Source organism: Delphinapterus leucas, chromosome 5 (genome assembly GCF_059928025.1).
Source record: "Delphinapterus leucas isolate spDelLeu-1000000601 "Yukka" chromosome 5, BTC_Dleu_Yukka2, whole genome shotgun sequence".
Taxonomy (NCBI): domain Eukaryota; kingdom Metazoa; phylum Chordata; class Mammalia; order Artiodactyla; family Monodontidae; genus Delphinapterus; species Delphinapterus leucas.
The window spans coordinates 58,537,433-58,558,540 of NC_143133.1; positions in this window are offsets into that span (position 1 = coordinate 58,537,433).

Sequence of the window (21,108 nt, forward strand, 5' to 3'; positions counted from 1 at the left end):
TGAAGAACATCACATAGAAAAATTAAAATTTTGCATGTGTGAAAGTGATTCATTTATCCTCATTTTGGTTTTGTATAGAATTCTTGATTGGACTTCATTTTTCTCAGGTTTTCGGTCATTTTTATATTTTCTTCTACGTTTCATTGTGGCCATTTGACAAGTCCAATGCCATTCTGTCTTTAGTATGACTTTTTCCTTAAATCCCTGGATGCTTTTAGCTCAGATTTTTCTTGAATTTTATGAAATTTCTAAATAAAGTGACTTTCCATTGTGGTAAGCACACTGTCCATCAGATCTTGAAAATTTGTGTTTGTGTCTGTTTAATATACTTGCTGCCTATTTTGTTTGGGGACTGGCTATGCTCAGAGGCTGAGATTGCCTTTGCCAATAGTTTTTTTAACACAGGCAGGTTTGCTGTGGGATTTATAATAATTTTACAAGCTAATAGCATATAGGGTAATATCCTTAATAAGATAGTAAAGAAATAAAACATTGCAAACAAATGATAAATTACTTAGGGGAGGGGGTGGGAAGAGGTTCCAGGTAAGGGGCAATGACAAAAATAAAGTCCAAATTAAGTTGAGCTGTACTCTTTATACAAGGTTAGTTTCTCTAGCACAAAAATAAAGGTTCCTTGTTGCTAGAGCATGTTGCTAGGGAAGGAAGGCAACAGGGGTCAGAGGGCAGGCTAGACTGCTCCGGGGGTTATCATTCCAGGTACCTGTTTGTGCCATTGCCTATGAGGAGTGCCTCACCCAGGTAGGAACAGATGTCCCTTCGCTTCCTGAGACTGTTGCACAGTTTAACACCACTGCCAACTAAGAGTAGCCTGGCCATGGCAGGAGCAAGTGTCTCAAGATCTTCAGAGAGCTAGATCAGTCAAGGGTAGCTTAGCCCTGAACGAAACTCTTGGATACCCCTCACAAACTCTCAGTATTTGTAGTGTAAATGTCCCCTCACCGTAGGTGCTTCTATATCTGTTTTTATTAGTAAGACCCCAGAGGAGCCCCTCAGCACCTGAGCTCCTAAGTGCTTATCAGTTGAGATGATGACATCCTGACCCAGTTTACTTCATTATGTCAAAAAAACTTCTGAAAAGAAGGGTTTTTTTTGTCTTTCTCATAAACAGGTGGATTAAAACAACTTTACTTAAGTCATAACAAGTGGATTGAAATGATGTGAAACCAGTATACAGCACTGTCACTTTCAATGTCACCAGTTTTTAGAATTCCTATTATTTACATGTTGCAATGCCTAGACTGAGCCTACAGTTTGGCTGTTATTTCTTAGTCATTTCATCTCTCTCATTTTTAATGTTTAATGGTATCTCAACCATATCTTTCAATTCTTCTGTTTATTTATTTATTTATTTGAGACTGAGCCTACAGTTTGGCTGTTATTTCTTAGTCATTTCATCTCTCTCATTTTTAATGTTTAATGGTATCTCAACCATATCTTTCTTTCAATTCTTCTGTTGATTTATTTATTTATTTGTAAAGGTTTTTTTTTAGTTGTATGAATGGTCATTTTTATAGTCTTTTGCTCTTACTTCATGATCTTCCTCTGTCTCATGTACTTAACTCCTTTTGTTTGAGGTTTTTATCATTCACTCTGTACTCTCTTTCAAGTCCCTATTTTCTCTTTATTTATATTGGTCTTCATCTTATATGTTAGTGGCTTTTCCTGGTGACCCTTGGTTATTCATGAATCGTATTAAATTTTGCCTTTACTGCTATACAGGTGTTTTCTCCATAAATAAATCTTTTAATCCCATGTCTAGGGTCATAAACCTGGCTGCTATCTTTATGTAAGTCATTGTTGTTTCTAGAATTGTGAGACAATACATTTCTGTTGTTTAACAACAATTTTGTGGTTGTTTGCGACAACTACAAAAAACTAATACCTGCCTCATGTATCTAGACTTTAGGTTTGTCCCTCTTCAAAATTATGGTTCAATTGATTTAGAAAAAAATGGATTTAACTTTACAATGGTAAAACAAAACCATATTTCTGTATGACAAGACAACATACCATAACCTTTCTAAATCAATAGGTTTAATACAATGAAAATCAAAATCTAATCAAGAATTTACAACGGATTTTATGTTTATTTGAGAGTAAAACTGGGAAGACTAGCTCAAAACATCTTGAATAAGATTAGACCAGGGCTTCCCTGGTGGCACAGTGGTTGAGAGTCTGCCTGCCGATGCAGGGGACACAGGTTCGTGCCCCGGTCCGGGAAGATCCCACATGCCGCGGAGCGGCTGTGCCCGTGAGCCATGGCCGCTGAGCCTGTGCGTCCGGAGCCTGTGCTGCGCAGTGGGAGGGGCCACAACAGTGAGAGGCCCGCGTGCCGCAAAAAAAAAAAAAAAGATTAGACCATAAATTTGCTATAAGGATAGGGATTATGTTTTACCAAAGTATCTTCCACATAACATTCTATAAATACTTCTGAGTGAATAAAAAATGAGAAATGGAATAGGCAGCATTCTAAGATGACCTCCAAGATTTCTAACCCCTGATATGTACATTCTGTATAATTTCTTCCCTTTGAGTGTAGGTGGGATTTGTGAATATGATATGATTTCACTCCTATAATTATCAATTGTAATTTTCTATTATAAGGTAATGTTTACTGGTTCTACAGATTAGGAGCTGATATCTTATGGTGGCTATTATTCAGCTGACTATGGGAAATCTCCACATATTTAAACATAATTCATTGATACTGAGGGCACTACTTAGAAAAAATGTATGCCACCATCAACCAAACTGAGTTTAATATTTCGTTTTGTGTGCCCTTAAAAGAGGGATTGGGTCCTTCCTGAAGAGAGAGTTTTGAAGTCAGAGCTTCTGCTGATCTTGAAAAAACCAAAATGGCACTTTGTGTATGGGCTGTGTGGTTTGGGCTTGAGGGCACCCTCTAGGACCTGAGAGCCACCTGACCTACAGTAATCAAAAATATTGGAACTGAATCTCATAACCATGAGGAACTGGATACTTACCAACAATATATATGAGCTGTGAAATGGATTCCTCCCTAGTCCAGCCACCAGATGAGAATGTAGCTGGCCAAAGCCTTGATTTCAGTGTTGTGAAACCCTCAGCAGGGCACCCAGTTAGGCCATGCCCAAGCATATGTCCCACAGAACTGTGAGATAATAAATTAAGCTTCTATGTTTGTGGTAATTTGGGACATGGAATAGAAAACTAATATAAGAAGGGACTTGCCCAAATTGGTGTTAAACATACCATAAATGTTCAATAATTAAATAGTTTTTTTTTTCTTGCACAAGATTCAATTGGTAGATTAATGGCTCTGATTAGATATCCCAGAAATAGACACAATTTTATATATCCAAATTTTATTTGTAAGCAATGTACATTATTAGCTACATCAGAAAGAAATTTACTCAATAAATAACATTGAAACATCTAATTATTTTTAATATGTAAAAAAGTAGCTAATTACATGGCATATTCTAAAATATATTATAGATTGATTAATAATTTACATGAAAGGGATGAATAAAGTAGTGGAAAATCAAGTTGAATATTTTTTCTGATCTGAGAAAAGGGAAACATTTCCCACGCATAATAGCAAATGGAGAACTCCCAAGGAAAATACATGCAATGGTGATAGTATATCTGTTTTGGAAGAAAGTAGAGTAAAATAAATAAATCCATTTAACAAACTGCCATGTGTAAATTACTTTAATTCAAAGTTCATGAAATTGGAGATAAAGGCACATCTATGAAAATATATTTAAAGATATGTTAAAAACAATACAAATTATGCAGCCTCATTAAAACATGGACAAATAGCCCTGTTTACACATGTGTCATAACCTGCCCACACTATAGCCCTATCTAAGCAAACTGCTGCATTATATCATCACTAATGTATGTATAATGGTTCCAACTCCAAGGCCATTGAATACTGCGCCAGAGATTGATACCTAACTCAGTGGTTTGCAATTATTTTATGGCCTGAGTCAGATAGAGAAGTTCTATCAGTTAAATCCTTTTTTAAATTTTGACCTAAGAGTCACAGAGACTGTTGCCTCTTACATGAGCATTGATGTGAGGGGTCAGAGTCTGCCTTTTCATGGCCTTGTATGCCTAATGAGTAAGGTAAGAAAGACAGAGAGAAGGAAAGGGAAAGGAGGGTATGAAGAAAGAAAAGGTAAAGAACAAAAGAGAACAGAACAGAAAAAGGAGAGAAGAGAGAAGAGTTACAAAGAAAGAGAAAGGAAGAAGAGAATATAGAGGAAAGATTAAACATGCAGGGTCTGAGTGTCGCAAAGCACAGCACCCATGAGGAATTACAAAGAAGAAAGGAAGGCATCCCAGGCTGTGGAGATGGGAATATACAGATTATATTTGGAAAACAATAGAAGGAGCATGTAAAGAACACAGAGGAGCCATAGATTATGAGAGAACAAAAGAGCTGGGAGTGGCCCTACTTAATAGTGACCTGGTACTGGAAAGCACCAGATCTATTTAATAGTTATTTTTCTGGGCAAAAAAATATTAAATGACGTAAAATTGGAGGAATGATGCTTACCTCTATTTGATAACCTGTGTGCATAGGTCTGTTACAGAAACTACTCAGGAAGACAATACGAAGCTTATTTAAGTTTCCTCCTCTCTTCTGCCTAAAGGAGAGATGAAAATAAACTAAAATAGACAATTTTCTCTCATCAGATAAGTTTTCCATCAAATTCCTGGAATCCTTTAGGTTATTTCAGAACATGCTAACAATCTATTTCTATTTATTTAACTTTTGCTTTGTTATGAAGTTCTATTTTAACACTAATTCACAGAACTTAACCTGATACATTGTTCACAGTGTCTACACTTTAATCCCATGCTCTGGGGATAAAACTCCAGTGGTAGATATGTCAGACATATTGATTATAAATTTAATTTTAATTTTTAATGCACACATGATATCCTTTCTTGTAAGTTTCTTGATCTTTACCTGTCCTTGGTCATTTTCTAAGGAGCCCTGGATCCTTTTAGTGAGAAAGGCTTTTAAAGATCCCAATCTGGTCACTAGGGTTACTCATTGTTACTGGGTTGTTTTTACTTTTAGGACTTGGTAGTGGGCGAAGCTTGAAAATACTTCTTTTTTTGAAAGAAAGAAAAATGAATCCTGAGTTCACACTATTTCTATTTCAAATATAAGATTGTAGGATTTTTTCCTGTATTTTATGTTTTATTTCTCTACTATTACTGTTGTCTCAGCCACACTTATTCTGACAGTAACAGTATAGGAATATACTTTCATTAAATCTCTCTAAGAAACTCAAATTTATTTTCTATAGAAATAAAACTCTGTCATTTTATGTAAATAATGTACACATTTTCTTTACAAATAATTAAATTATGTAATCTTATATTGATTCCATTTATAATAGTTTGCATGCTGTTATAATGCATATAGTTAATATGATATTAAATATAATAAGATGAACACACACAGAACTGACACAGATTTATGAACAAACATAACTGACTCTGTAAGCATTGGACTTTATAGGAAGTACAGGGACATGTTGAAAGTTACCCAAATAGCTTTGTGAAAAATGAAAGCAGAAGCCTCAATTAAATAGAGTTGGGAGACTAGAAGGAGGAGCTCTAATGCCCTGCAGCAATGACAGAGCCAGACAGGAAGGAAAAAGGAGAAAGACTCTTCTTCCTGGAAAGGACCCAGCCAGTGAAAAGCCATGGACTCTGTTTACTATAGCCCTCCAAACTGTCTTTTCCTCTCTATAAAAGCTTTCTCCTTCCCTTGCTATGTGGGGACTTGCATGTTGCTCTCCAAGGTTACAGACCCCTAATTGCAGCTCTCTTCTGATCCCGAATAAACCCATCTTTGCTGAAGAAATATCTGGCAGTCTATTTGTTTCAGATCAACAGCTTCAAGCATTCAACAAGGGAATGGAAAGTGTCATTTAGTAAGGGGATGTGAGTAAGGGAAATTTTTGAAGACAACTTCCACTATGTTTAACTAGGGAGAATTTCTATCTTCACCTGTATCTGAATAATTCCATATTTATTTACGCCTTCTTTTTAATTCTTTAATTAGAGTTTAGTAATAATCCTCATACAAGTTTTGTACATTTTGGGTTAAGTTTTTTTAAGTTTTTGAAGTTTATTTGTAAATGTAAATAGTATCTATGTTTTTATTACGCTTTTTTATCTAGGCAAAGTATGTTTTTATTAAAGTTGCATCTGGGGCTTCCCTGGTGGCGCAGTGGTTGAGAGTCCGCCTGCTGATACAGGGGACACGGGCTGATGCCCCGGTCCGGGAAGACCCACATGTCACGGAGCGGCTGGGCCCGTGAGCCATGGCCGCTGAGCCTGCTCATCCGGAGCCTGTGCTCTGCAATGGGAGAGGCCACAACAGTGAGAGGCCCGCGTACCACACACACACAAAAAAGTTGATGCATCTGTTTTGAGATTCTCTTTTCCAATCCATATTTTATACTTTTGTCAAATCAGTCCTTCAAAAATATACTTCAGTCATTCCATTTATAAAACTATTGAAGATATGATGGAATAAAGTGATCTGAACTTCTGGAAAACATCTCTCCTGATAGTTAATTTCCCTTATTTTTAACCTATAAATTGATATTAAATAGTCTATAAATTAAGTGCTCTAATTTGCTACTTTTCCATAGATTAAGAAGTTCATCAAAGCAAAGCTTTAATTTCTAATTAATTTCTAAATCTTCTAAAATATTTATCCTAATAAAGCCTTGTGGCTCATAGTCTTGGTATGGTAATGATGGAGGAGCTGGTAAATTTTAGGTATACAATTTAGTGGTGAACTGATCCATCAGGCTGAAAATGAACAAGTGATGATCTCATAGTGGCCAAATCCACTTGATTTATACAGTGTAATGTGGATAATTATATAAAAATTTTAGTGTAGCTCTCTTAGAATAAAGATTTATAAATTTCTAATTTTTCATTGCTATTGTTATAGGTCTTTTATTTTTTTTCCTTTTTGTCTATTATATCTGGTCAGATAACTCCTTTCACCCTTCAATTACAATCACATTGAGAAGGAGATAAATTAATAAATAAGTGTCTAGAAAGATCATAACTATTTTGTTTATTTGAAATTAGGGTATCTAAACTCCAGAATATTAGTAATACAAAACAGTTTCATTCCCAGATAGTTGCCTCTTCCTAGCTAAACACTTACCAGATAGTGTAGCAATCTGAAAGATTAGGAAGTAAAGAGGCTTCATATTTTTTGTCACCCTTGAATCAGTTTTTCCTGTCTCAGATTACATTTCATATAATAAAAATCCTCATTCCCTGCATTATGGTACCAATAACGTTACGGTACCAATAAGAAGACCAGTTGGTCTCCTTCCCGGCATTATGGTACCAATATTGTCCAAATGTGCCCAAAAGAATGATTATTTTCTTTTTCTCCTTTTTTTCTCTGTGAAATGTTCCATTATTTCTTGAGGATAAGCTCTCACGGCCATTGGCGATCAATATAAAAGTAGTAAAATTCTATCAAATGTCAGTGCTCAATTAACAATGAAGTTTCAGCAAACTCTGTTTGTGTCCACAGTCTACTTTAAATACAGGCTAAAAATTGTGATTCATTTTTTAACACCACGTATACAATTGAAAACCAGTAAAAGGTAAGAATAGAAGGCAGAAATGATCAGTTTGAAAGTAAAAATAAATATTTTTACCTATAAGAAGCCATCCTGTTTCTTGCTTGCGGGAATTGAATACATTGTAACATAATGTAATCTTTAAAAGCATAATGGCACAGAGACAACTGTGAATACAGTGTGCAAATTCTGACATTGACAAATTGTCCAAGAGTCGATGGAATATAAATAGAACTGACAAACTTTTCAATTCCATTGATGTTTAGGTACTTTAAAAATCAAACTGCTCAAATCATTTTAATGTTAGTACTTGTGCAAGACTTTTAAAGCCTGTTTTAAAAAAACAGTCTGAAAACACAATACTGCATTGTTATTCTATAAAGTTACCAAGATAGAGTCTTAATATAAATCCAGCTTTATAAAAATCACTGTTCTAAAAAAACAGAAATGTTGATTTAGTAAGGAAAATAACAGCTACATCTCCTCTTGCACTAAGAAAAAAGTAGCTATCAATCAAGAACTTCCTCACATTTCTGCAACAACACCTACAAATTTATTTGTAAAGATTGCTATCTTTCTATTCCATCTGTTCCTCTCTGTCCCTTCCAGAGAACTGTACCCTCTCCCTGCTCGAACTGTTTGCCTTCTCTAGCACTTTACATTATCTAATTAATTATCATGTTGTTCTCCTCCTTTTCTATTGGCTCCTTTTCATGAAAAATTAAACTTTTTATTATTCTTTTCTCCTCAAAAAATAATTTTGTTTTTCTCACTCCACATTTTTTTCTAATTTTGTCCATTCCATTATAACATACATGATTTTTTTCCCACACTCCACTTCCAACATCACAGAAAGTGTCAGGATTTTCTTTATTTGCAAAATATGCTTTTAGAATATGGAAATGTCTGAAGATTCTACTAAAGGCTCTGAGTATTCACATGAATATGAAGTGCCTAGAAAATAAAAATATATGCATTTAAAATTATTAATAGTTATATATCACATTTTAATAGGATATAATATAAAACTTTTAAATCCCCCCAAATAGAAAAATGTGTGTGTGTATAGCAATAAAAGTAATCGTACCTGCCACATAAAAATATATTTTTAGTGAGAGAGGTAATTTCAGGTTTGGATAAACAGAAAAGATATATATTTCTGGAAGGGAAAGCTAAAAGTTATGAAGATGTCAATCTCCATAATTAAATTTACAGCTGTAATACACACAAAATCAGTATTCTACCAAATCTGTTTTGAACTTGTCAAAAACTTTCAAAAGTTTGTCTTTAAGAAGAAAATAACTGAGGATATAAAAGGAAGTTCAGGACTGTAATTGGAGGAAAAGAACCCTACCTCATATTATTAATTTTAAATTATATTGTAGATTTAAAAGAAAACAAGCAATGTAATAATCAGACAAGAATAAATTGATTAATAGATCAAAATTGCAAAACAAAAATGCTTTATTCAATGAAAAAAATGAGGCTTTATTAAATAAATACACATGCTGAAAAAGTGATGGATCAGTTAATTCCTAAAGATTCAGTTACTTTTTTGGGGAGTGAGGGATTAACACTCAAATATGTATACCTACAGGAAAGTTCTCAATAACTTCTAGATGTCTATCTTGATGACTGTAAGGCACCTTAGAATCAACTTATCAAAGTTCACCATCTCTCCACAAAGGAGCTTTTTCTCTAGTGTTCCCTATCAGAGGTAATGTCACCATAATCCTTCAAGATGCTGAAACCAATATATATATATATATATATATATATATATATATGTATATATATATATATATATTTTTTTTTTTTTTTTTTTTTTTTTGCCGTCCGCGGGCCTGTCACTGTTATGGCCTCTCCTGTTGCTCTGGACGCGCAGGCTCAGTGGCCATGGCTCATGGGCTCAGCCGCTCCGCGGCATGTGGGATCTTCCCGGACCGGGGCACGAACCCGTGTCCTCTGCATTGGCAGACGGACTCCCAATCACTGTGCCACCAGGGAAGCCCCAGTATATTTGTTGATATAGATATATTTTACTGTGAAAGTTTTTCTTCATACTCTACTAATGAAAATTCTGCATATATAATACAATTCAAAGGATAAGATGATCAAAATGTTTTGTTGATTGACTGTAGAAGTGACCCTTTCTGATTATGCTTAAAGATGGCTGGCACTCCCTGTCAGCTGTACACTTCTAATAGATTCAAAACTGTCCACAGAAATTCATAAAGATGCTTAGATGTTCTCTAGGGCAATATCACCAGATGATATTAGAGTTCATGGTATCATACTACTTTATTCCATATTAAAGGATTTTATCCAATAAATCTACTTGCATTCAACATATTTTATGAGGTCTTGCTTCAAAAAAATTAGTCCATACAAAAACAGACATTAACATCATTTATGAACAGATTGTGTATGTATATCTTATTTCTTTCAGTAAGATTAAAACATAAGATATTTTAGTATTACCACTGAATCTCTCACATAGGTCACAGACTCAGATTAAGAAATTCTTTGTTTTGAAAGTAAAAAAAATATTAAGAATATTGAATGCCTATTATATGTTAGACTGACATATTTCATGTCATTTAAATTTCTCGATAACTCTATGAAGTAAAAGTTTTTTCATATCTATGTAAAATAAAGTAGTTTATTCAGTGGAATTAGGCTAAAGTTTGAATTAGACTTAAAAGATTGTTTCCATTTTATAAAAGTTAAGGAAAATAGAAGAGATTACTTTCTATGCCATTTGTAATGATACTAAAAATATAACTGAGATTAGCTGTCATTCTTCACACATACATGTTGAAATATGAGAAGGAAGTTGCCACCAAAACTTTAATCCAAGAAATAAGAATGTGTAATGCATGTAAAGAATATAAGTTAGATGATAGCAACTTTGGCAAATGTTGATTTCTGAAAATGACAGTTCAATGTTTTAAATAAAGCCATGCTACAAATTTCAGCAGTCAGTATCCTAGGTGATGAATTTCTGTGAATATAATTAAACAGTATTGTGAATTAATTATGAATGCAATTAAACAGTATTATGGAGTTGTCACCATTTTGGAGTAGTAGAATTTGGTAAGTTTAATTTTGATTAGAGATATACCTTGATAAAATGAAAATAATGTTAAGATTTTATTATTGGATAGTAATTCGGCTACCTTACCATTACTAAAATTTTAGGAAGAGAGATAGTTCATAAGCTTTATCAGTAATGTTTTCTGAGGTTGTTTTACAGATAAAACTAATTGGAAAGAGAAGAAATATAGAATTAAATAATAAAAAGCAAAGACAAGATGGGAGTACAGAAGGGAACTTAAGTACTTACGTTGTCTTAGGCAGTACTGGTGGGATTTTTTGTTTGTTTGTTTGTTTTTTGTGGTACGCGAGCCTCTCACTGCTGCAGCCTCTCCCGCTGCAGAGCGCAGGCTCCGGACGTGCAGGCCCAGTGGCCATGGCTCACGGGCCCAGATGCTACGCAGCCTGCGGGATCCTCCCGGACCGGGGCACGAACCCGTGTCCCCCGTATCGGCGGCGGACTCCCAACCACTGCGCCACCAGGGAAGCCCAATACTGGTGTTTTTATATCTATTGTTTCATTTGATACAAAGAACAGTGTTAGATTGGGACTTATAAACATAAACTAAAAATAATATCCAAATTATAAACTGTTGGATTTTACTTTTCTGTGGATCTTTCCATCTTCTTTCTCTAGATAAAACCAGGGTCTTTATAGCTATCCCTGCAGCCTTTGCAAGTGGAGGCCATTCTTTCTCCCACACCTTCTGTATCTCTAGTACATGCTGATGGGTAGGAATCTTCCTGGTTCCCTACTGCCCTTTCCATCCTTTTCCTTCTTTTAAAATCTCCACATTTTCGAAGTGTGTGTAGTCAGATTTCATATACTTTATCTTCCCCTTAATGTCATCTAAAAATCTCCCAGTTGTGCTCCTTCATGGATCACCATCTTCTCTACTCTTTCTCTTATCATTCTTGTCAGATTCAAGACACAGTAGATGATCCCTCCAACACTAAACTCACATACTTGACCATGGCACTTTTAAAGGTAATTTCTTCCTCTCCACTCAATCCATTTATACATAGAGTTATAGTCTATATTCTGTCATCACCATACATGCACTACCTCCCAATTTATATGTAATGCTTCCTTTTTCTGATTTTAACCTCCTATAAATCAAGCTCATTTAATACCATACTCTGCTGCACTAATTAACACAATATACATCTCCCTGGTCTTTAGTTTCTTTCAGCCATATATTTTTAGTTTTCAGTATATGATTCCTTCAAATATTTTGTCAGATTTACCTCTAAGTGTTTAATAATTCTGATACTGTGTTAAGTGGTATTTTATGTTAATTTCTATTTCCATTTGTTTGTAGATACTATATAGAAATGCGATTGATTTTGGTATTGATCTTACCTTCTACTGCTTTGTTAATTTTTAGTAGTAGTAGCTTTTTTATAGATTCTGTCAAGTTTTCTATATAGACAATCATGTTGTCTTCAAATAAAGATACATGTACTTCTTTATATCCAATTTTGTAGAACTTTATTTCATTTTCTTGCATTATTTCCCTAGCTAAAACATTGAGTACAATGTTGGATAGAAGTAGGGAGAATAGACAAATTTGTCTCATTGCTAATCTAAGGGGTTACACACTCATTCTTTTAAAATTTAACAATTAACAAAATTAACAAAATGTAATTTAACAAAACTGCTAGTTCTCTGACTTTTTTTTAAAATTAGAAGTGGGTATTATCAAATGCTTTTTCGAAGCTTTTGACAAAATTCAACACCCATTTACAATAAAAACTCTCCAGAAAGTGCGTATGGAGGGAACCTACCTCAACATAATAAAGGCCATATACCACAAACCCACAGTAAACATCATTCTCAATGGTGAAAAACTGAAAGCATTTCCTCTAAAATCAGGAACAAGACAAGCAACCTAAGCATCCATTTACAGATGAATGGATAAAGAAGATGTAGCCCATATATACAATGGAATATTAGCCATAAAAATAAACGAAATTGAGTTATTTGTAGTGAGGTGGATAGACCTAGAGCCTGTCATACAGAGTGAAGTAAGTCAGAAAGAGAAAAACAAATACCATATGCTAATACATATATATGGAATCTAAAAAAAAAAAAAAGCTTCTGAAGAACCTAGAGGCAGGACAGGAATAAAGACACAGACGTAGAGAATGGACTTGAGGACACAGGGAGGGGGAAGGGTAAGCTGAGATGAAATGAGAGAGTGGCATGGACTTATATATACTACCAAATGTAAAATAGATAGCTAGTGGGAAGCAGCTGCATAGCACAGGGAGAGCAGCTCAGTGCTTTGTGACCACCTTCAGGGGTGGGATAGGGTGGGTGGGAGGGAGACACAAGAGGGAGGAAATATGGGGATATTCACTTTGTTATAAAGCAGAAACGAGCACACCATTGTAAAGCAATTATACTCCAATAAAGATGTTTAAAAAAAGTATGCAAAATAAATGCAACTTTTTTAATTCTGAAAAATAAAATGGTGGAGGATAAACATGGTCTGGATAATAGCCAACATTCCACTGACATACAGACACTTTGGAAAGCATATTTTTCTGTCCAGTGGTTTTCTGTACCCCATAGAGTCCAAGAATGATTCTCTCCCCTAGTGTGATTAAAACAGTTTACCATAGAGCTGGCTGTTGAGTGTGCTTTTCCTGAACTAAAAGGTAGAACTGAAATAATTACTTAAAAGGGGAAGCCATATTTACCTGAATAGTTCTGTAATTGTGAAACAGAAAATGACTCAAATTACCCAGGTGATATTAGTACTTTAGTTCAGGCTAGTTTTGTATATTTAGTATTGTGTGTGGGGGTGCATGTGTATGTGCTAGAGACCAAGGAGTTAACGCCCAAATCTAGGAGACCTTCCAGGAATAATATTGATAATGGAACTGAACAGAATTTTAGAAATATAGTCTTATAAATGGAAGTAATTGAGGAAAGAGGAAGGAGATACAGAGATAATATGTAATAAGTGTAATATATAAATAATATGTAATATATAGTATATCAAACAATGTGTAGGATATATATTCTATATATTACAGATAACAATATAAATTATTATAAATTATTGTATATAATAATATATTCTATTTTATATCAGTATATAAATGTGTGTATATAATATGGCATATATGATATGCTTCATGTCCATGATCTCTTTCTATCACTGCAGGGATATTTGCTAGGAGAAAGTCTAGAATAATTGCTGTTGGCCCCAACCATCTTCCAGTCACTGCTGCAAGCAGTTAATGTGCAAATATCATACATAATTTGCAATTATTAGGCTTTCTTTTTAACATTCTACAATTTGATACTTTGAGGGGTTCTGTCTTCCTGTCTTAATATTTACAGTTTTCACTATTCATTTGGTTTCATGGAATCCATTCCCTGTGACCATAGAAGGACATCTTGTAGAGAGCTCAACAGTTCTGAGTCATTGATCTGAATATCACTAAATTTCCCAGACTTTTTGAATGAACTGTAAGCCAGCATTCTCCACATTTCATTTTTGCAATTAGCTACCTCAAATGCTCTTTCAGGTAGGTGAGATCTATATTGTAAATTCATGAAGCCATAAGTAAATTTTAATGGAATATTTTATTGACCTTAGTTGCCAGGATATAAAATTGCTAATCGGTATTTTTTTCTGTTGTTACAAAAATTCCTCTCAACTTCTGCTCTTACTGTGAACTTTTAATAGAGTAAACTATAAATGCTTTGAGTATGATGGTCACACATTCTTAGCTTTACATACTGTTCTCTTTGGGTCTCATACTCTTTTATACATTGTCAACTTACAGGATAATTTTGTTAAATTATTAAAATTTTAATACAGTGAATTTTAAACAGTGAGGAAAAGTATAGATGTGGTTATATAAATTCATATATGTAATTATACATGCAAAGAGAACAATCTATTTACCTAGTCAGAATCCTGCTGTGAAAAACCATTAATGTTTAACAAATATTTTTACTGTCTAAAGCCTAACTGCTGGAGAAATGCTATTAATCATATTAACACTATTTATGATAAAACATTAGTCATCTTGTTTGATGAAAGTGTAGAGTTTTTGACAGTCTCCAGAGTGTCATCTGATTACGATCCTCACTCAAATCCCGCAGATATCGACATCCATGTTTCAAGAACATGCAGTTCCTACTTGCTGACACATTCTTTATAACTTTAACAGAAACGTAAGAGAGGAGACAGTGTCTTAGGTGTCTGTGACAAAAACAATCATTTTAGAGATAGATCAGCAACATTTTCTGTAAAACAATGCATTTTTGTCTAAGTTAAGAGAAAAGTCATTTGTGCTTCTCTTTCCTTATAAATTGTTCCCCTACAGAAAAACAAAAGCAAAAAATGTTCCCTGAATTCATTAGAGCAGAAATCATGGAAAAATTCAAAGAAGCACATGAATTCCTTTCTAAATGTTACCCAAAGAAATAATAATGTTAATTTAAGGGAAAAATTAGAGATTTTAGCAATAGTTTATATTCAGTACAACGTATAATTTTTCTTTTGTTGACAAGCCAGAATAAAAAGCATATTTTTTTTCTAAAATACTCCAATGTGGAGAAAGGATTTTTTTTTCAGCTTTACTGAGGTATAATTGATAAATAAAATTGTAAGATATCTAAAGTATACATTGTAATGATTTGATACATGTTGTATATATTGTGAAAGTTTTTTTCCCCCATCTAGTTAATTAACATATCCATCACCTCACATATTTATCTTTTTTGTGTGTGTGTGAGAACATATAAGTTGTACTCTCTTAGAAAATTTCAGTTATATAGTACAGTGTTATCAACTATAGTCACTGTGTTGTACATTAGATCCTCGGACCTTATTCATCGTAAAGCATAAAATTTGTATAAGTCACATTTAATATGCATGCTTTATCCAGCATTGAAGCAGAGTTACTAGGCCTAGAATAATTTCTGTAGGTCAATCTTTAAAGTTCACCTATTGTAGATTGCCCTGATTTGCTTTAATTTAGCACATACTTTGTAACAACCAAACAATTGTGTATCCATGACAACCTTTTATGTAGCCTGTGTTTGAATATAAAAAAACTGAAGGCAGGAACTTCCCTGGTTGTGCAGTGGTTAAGAATCCACCTCCCAAGGCAGGGGACACAGGTTAGAGCACTGGTCTGGGAAGCTCCCACGTGCCGTGGAGCAACTAAGCCCGTGAGCCACAACTACTGAGCCTGCATGCCTAGAGTCTGTGCTCTGCAACAAGAGAAGCCACTGCAATGAGAAGCCCACTCACCACAACAAAGAGTATCCCCCGCTCACTGCAACAAGAGAAAGCCCGCACGCGGCAACGAAGACCCAACACAGCCAAAAATAAAATAAGTAAATAAATAATTTTTTAAAAAAGTTTCTGCTTTAAAAAAAAAAATGTGAAGGCATTAAACACCACTACTGGATGGAGACACAGATAACTGATTACTTATGCTGTAGACCAGTGGTTGGCAAACAGTTTTTTGAGAAGTACGGATAAAAAGTGTTTAGGGTTTGTGAGCCATATTTTCTTTGCCACAACTATCCAACTCCACTGCTGTACTGTAAAAACAATAAAAAGGGAATATGTGTGGCTGTGTCCCAATAAAACTTTATTAATGGACACTGAAATTTGAATTTCGTATAATTTTTACGATTCATAAATATCAATCTCCTTTTGATTCATTTTCAACTATTTAAAATGTAAAATCCATTCTCAGCTTGCGAGTGTATACACAGGTGATGCCTTGGATTTGATCCTCAGATTGTACTTTGCTGACAGTATAGACATATAGTATAAGTTACAGAGATATAAAAACAGTTGAATAATATACACTTGAGATGATAATGTAAAATACAGATAATTTTCACCATTGTTTGAGTTAGTCAGAGATGGATTCTTGGAGAAAGTGAGATGGCACTTAAAGTCTAATTAGGAATAGAGGACAAGGAATCGGAAGGCAAGAGAGAGAGAAACAAGTTCTTAAGTTTCAAAAGCAGAAATGAATGAAGTGTGTCTTGGTTATTTGGAACTTACTACTGATTTGGATTTTGACATTGCTTACTAATGATCTTCAGTTGTTATTCTACAAATTTCTAATTTTTAAGCTTATGCTGAGGGATAAAATGCTCATTTTAATGATTTAATATTAAATACAAATACAGTGCTTCCAATATCTGATATAAGTATACTATCTATACTCAATATTCCAAAAATATCTAACTTCAATATTTATATTAAATATGGACATTTCATTTCATTTATAGAAATCGTTGGAGAACGTTATGTGCTTTTTAACCATGATTTGATTGCATCAAACTTTTATTTGTTTTTGCCTCTAAAATATAAGAAAAAAACCCCATTTAAATCAAACATGCGAGTAAACTGTATGAAAGTAGTATCTCTTCTAAGGTAGAATTTTCTGGGACAAATAATCTCCGCTTGGCACTGGCTTCAAAGATACTGCATTTCTATTATAACTTCTAAGGTGAGACCACAAGTTAGCAAGAAGAAATCTCTCCTTGAGTATCATACATGCTGCATAAAAGCTGTGTGTGTTTAATCGTCCAAACCAAGCAATTTTACTGAAAGAAAAACACAACAGTTGTGTGGCAAAGATACAATTAATTAACCAATTAAGAGAAGTCTTTTCAAAAATTGAACATAGCATCGTGGGAGCAAATCAAATCATGAATCTCCTCAAGATATTAGCATTTAAATTTGCATATTACAGATAGTCATGATGGAAGATTTTAATTCTCAAACAGGTCAAATTTCTTGGTGGAGGATATGGAAAATATTTTTTTAGAACCTAATAGCAACACTGATTTTGGTATTATAAAAATGGTTTGGTAGTATCATACTGAACAGTGTTCCCAGGCCGATATATATTGAAAGCAGAAAGAAAGCAAACTATTCATATTTTGAACAATATCACTAAAGAGTGATAATGGATGAAATCCCTGCTCTCAAAAAACATTTCATTTCAGTCAAGGCTGTGCACAACCATTAAATTGTCATGCCAGTTTCAAGCCATACAGCCTGATCCAAGAGTCTGCACTCTTCACTGCTATGTAAAATATTCATTACTCAGGGGTAAGTTATACCAAGTTGTTCATCTATTGTAAATTTCCTACTGAAATATTCACATAGCAGACATTCTGGGTATTTGGCACAAACAGTATTGAATCTGATTAATTTTTGCTTCATTTACATTTTGAATTTTATTTACATTGAAGTAGAAATATTTTGAAGTCGAAATAATATGGCAAGAATGTAAAAGTTGAAAAAATGGTCTTAGCAAAAAGAGCAAATAATAATGTGTTGAGAAGAGAAGAAGGATAATCTTGTCATAACATTTTTCAGTCATTCAAATATTTTGCTAGGGGGTAGGAAACATTCAGAATTCCATGATGGCTTAGTTGTCTTGGTGGTTTCAGAAAGCTCTCTCTAGTACTGGGGTTCTAAGTCATAGAATGCTGAAATAGCCTCTGCTGGTGCCAAAGTGCTTATGAAACTACTACTAACTGGTGGCCATGCAGGTTTACTGGTTTATAAAAAGAAGCCCAGCTTGAGGCAAAGAATAAAGACATTTTAAAATTTTGTTTTTTAATACTAATGTAGGTATCAATGTACCAGCCTGAATGATTTTTCGTATTTACCTTCTTATACAAATATATTGCTTTCTCAAGAAAATTATACTCTAAAATACTAATTTCATTTTGCTCGCACACTCCACATGTAGTAAGTATTTATTCATTCAAGCATACATTAATGATTCATTCCCTCAACAATATGTGCTTCAGTGCTGTCTATGAATGTATCTGACTGATATATCTGAATGAATTTAAATTACAGAAGAATGACCCCATATAATTATGAACAACAGTTCCAAACCATTCTGGGATTATTTTTCAAGTCTGCTAGCTTTCTGGATAGGACTTCAGAGAGGTGCCTACATTTTAAATGAGTCCTATATTCCTCCATATTCAATGCTGCATACTGTCTTTTTTTTAATTTTATTGAGATATAATTGATATATAACATTGTATAAGTTTAAGATATACAATGTGTTGATTTGATAACATGTATATAGGGAAGTATGATTAACATTGTAGCATTAGCTCTAACATGTCACATAATTATCATTTCCTTTTTTTGTGTTGGGAACAATTAAGATCTAATCTCTTAGCAACTTTGAAGTTTATAATACGTATTGTTATTGTAATCACTGTGCTGTGCATTAGATCTACAGGGCTTATTTATCTGCAGATTTGTACCTTTAAGCAACATCTCCCCAATTTCCCCCTCCACCCCCCCCACCCCCGGCCCCAAGCCTCTGGTAACCACCATTCTACTGTGTTTTTATGAGTTCGGGTTTTTTATATTCCACAAATAAGTGATATCATACGGTGTTTGTCTTTCTCTTTCTTTCTTAAATCACTTCATAATGTCTGTCCTCAGTCTTTACTTCTCCCAATATATTAGGTACTATATAAAAAATGAATATAATTATTACATTATATATTGTTATATAATTATATATTTTTATAAAAATACGCTATATAATTATATATAGAATATGAAAATTAGTTCATTCTGAAGTACTAGATTGTTCATCTTCTGTTCCATTTAAGTACATTTTAGAAAGTTTTTTAACAGCCACACCTTTTCTGAAAATGCTCTAAATATGCAATTTTCATGAGTACTCTGAAGAGACCTCTCTGATGTGTCTAATTGAGTGCCAAGTGGGCATGAACTGGGTCTAATCGTTCTTTATAGCATTGAGTGCATTGTTGATGCTCAAAGCATCTTTAAATGATGATAACAGTAACAATGTTCCCTGGCCTCCTGATCGAATGTTCCCTCCCTTGATATTTTATCTCTTCTGGGTGCATTACAAGACCCAGTCTCACAGTCCAAATTGCTTGGATCGTGGTTCTTTGTTTCCATACTTTGGCATTGTTCTTCCACTCTCTTTATTGGTATTTTGGCAATTCTTCCACTCAGGAGATGTGGGAATTGGCTTGGCTCTATGTCCTTCTTAACCTGTGAAAAAATACCTCACGGCAAACCCAACAGGAAGTTCTTAATTTCTATTATTTTGATGAGGAAATTCATAATTTGAAGTAAAAAGGTAGGTTTTCCTTTTCTCAAAGGAGATAAAAAGTCACCAGATGAAACCTTGAGGTTTTATTCAGCTCCAGTGTCTTGAGATATTATTCAGTTTCTGTGCCCAGCATTATAAATCACAGAGACATTTATCTTTGCATTCTAATAGATCAGCAGAAAGCTGAAGGGAAGCTTTTACATGATTGCAAATTCCCAATAGTTTCACCATAATAAACCTTTGTCCACCAAAAATCTCTGTTGCTCTCTTCCACAATTTAAAATTGGTTGTATTATCTAATTTATGCAGTGGCTCTTGAGCTGTGGCAGTGGCACTAATTATTTTATTTTATTAAGAATAATAATATATCTGATATTCCTAGACAGCTCATTTTTATTTTTAAATTAAAATATTTTCTTTTTCATTTTATATATTATAAATATATATCTTTTGGAAAACATAAAAAATAATATATAAGTATATATGTATCACAAATAACACATGTACACCCCTCCCACCAAAGTTCTAGTAATAAAAGTCTTCTAATACTTCCATATTTATGTCATAGAACTCAGTCTTCTAATCATATTAGAACAAAAACTTACTCCATGAACTCAACTTGTAGATCTATAACAAGGCCTGTATGTGGATTAAGAAAAATGAGGCCTTATCTTATTCTGTGTAGATGGTTGAATAATGTTTTTCATACTGTGTAAAGCATTGTTAGAGTTACTGGTATTTAGTTTGTTCCCAGGATTCACAAACGCAAATATTGTCATCAGTCTCCTGACATCTTTTTAGGTAATGGGAAAAATTAATATTCAGAGAATACATTTAGTGAAGTGAAACTATTATTTCTGGCAAGTACTTAAGCTCCAAGCCCTATTGTAATCCTTGGTGATATAAAAAGAAGAGAGTGGAAAACTAAGTTAGATTAATTGTAATAAGCATAACTAATATTTATTGAGTGTTACATTACAGACACAGAGCTTGGGCATATTACATCTCATTTAACCTTTGTAGCAACTATAGGACGTGTTACTGTCACCATTTTACAGATAGAAAAACTAAGCATAGAGAGATTTGTTGACTTGGGTAAGCTCATTTTGGTAACAGGAAATAAATGCAAGATTCTAATTCAGGTAGTCAGACTCAATGGTCCGTAGAAATGGTTTAAGTGATTTCCAATACCTAAAAATGCTTAGCAGTTTCCTTTGATTTTTTTCTGCAACAAGTC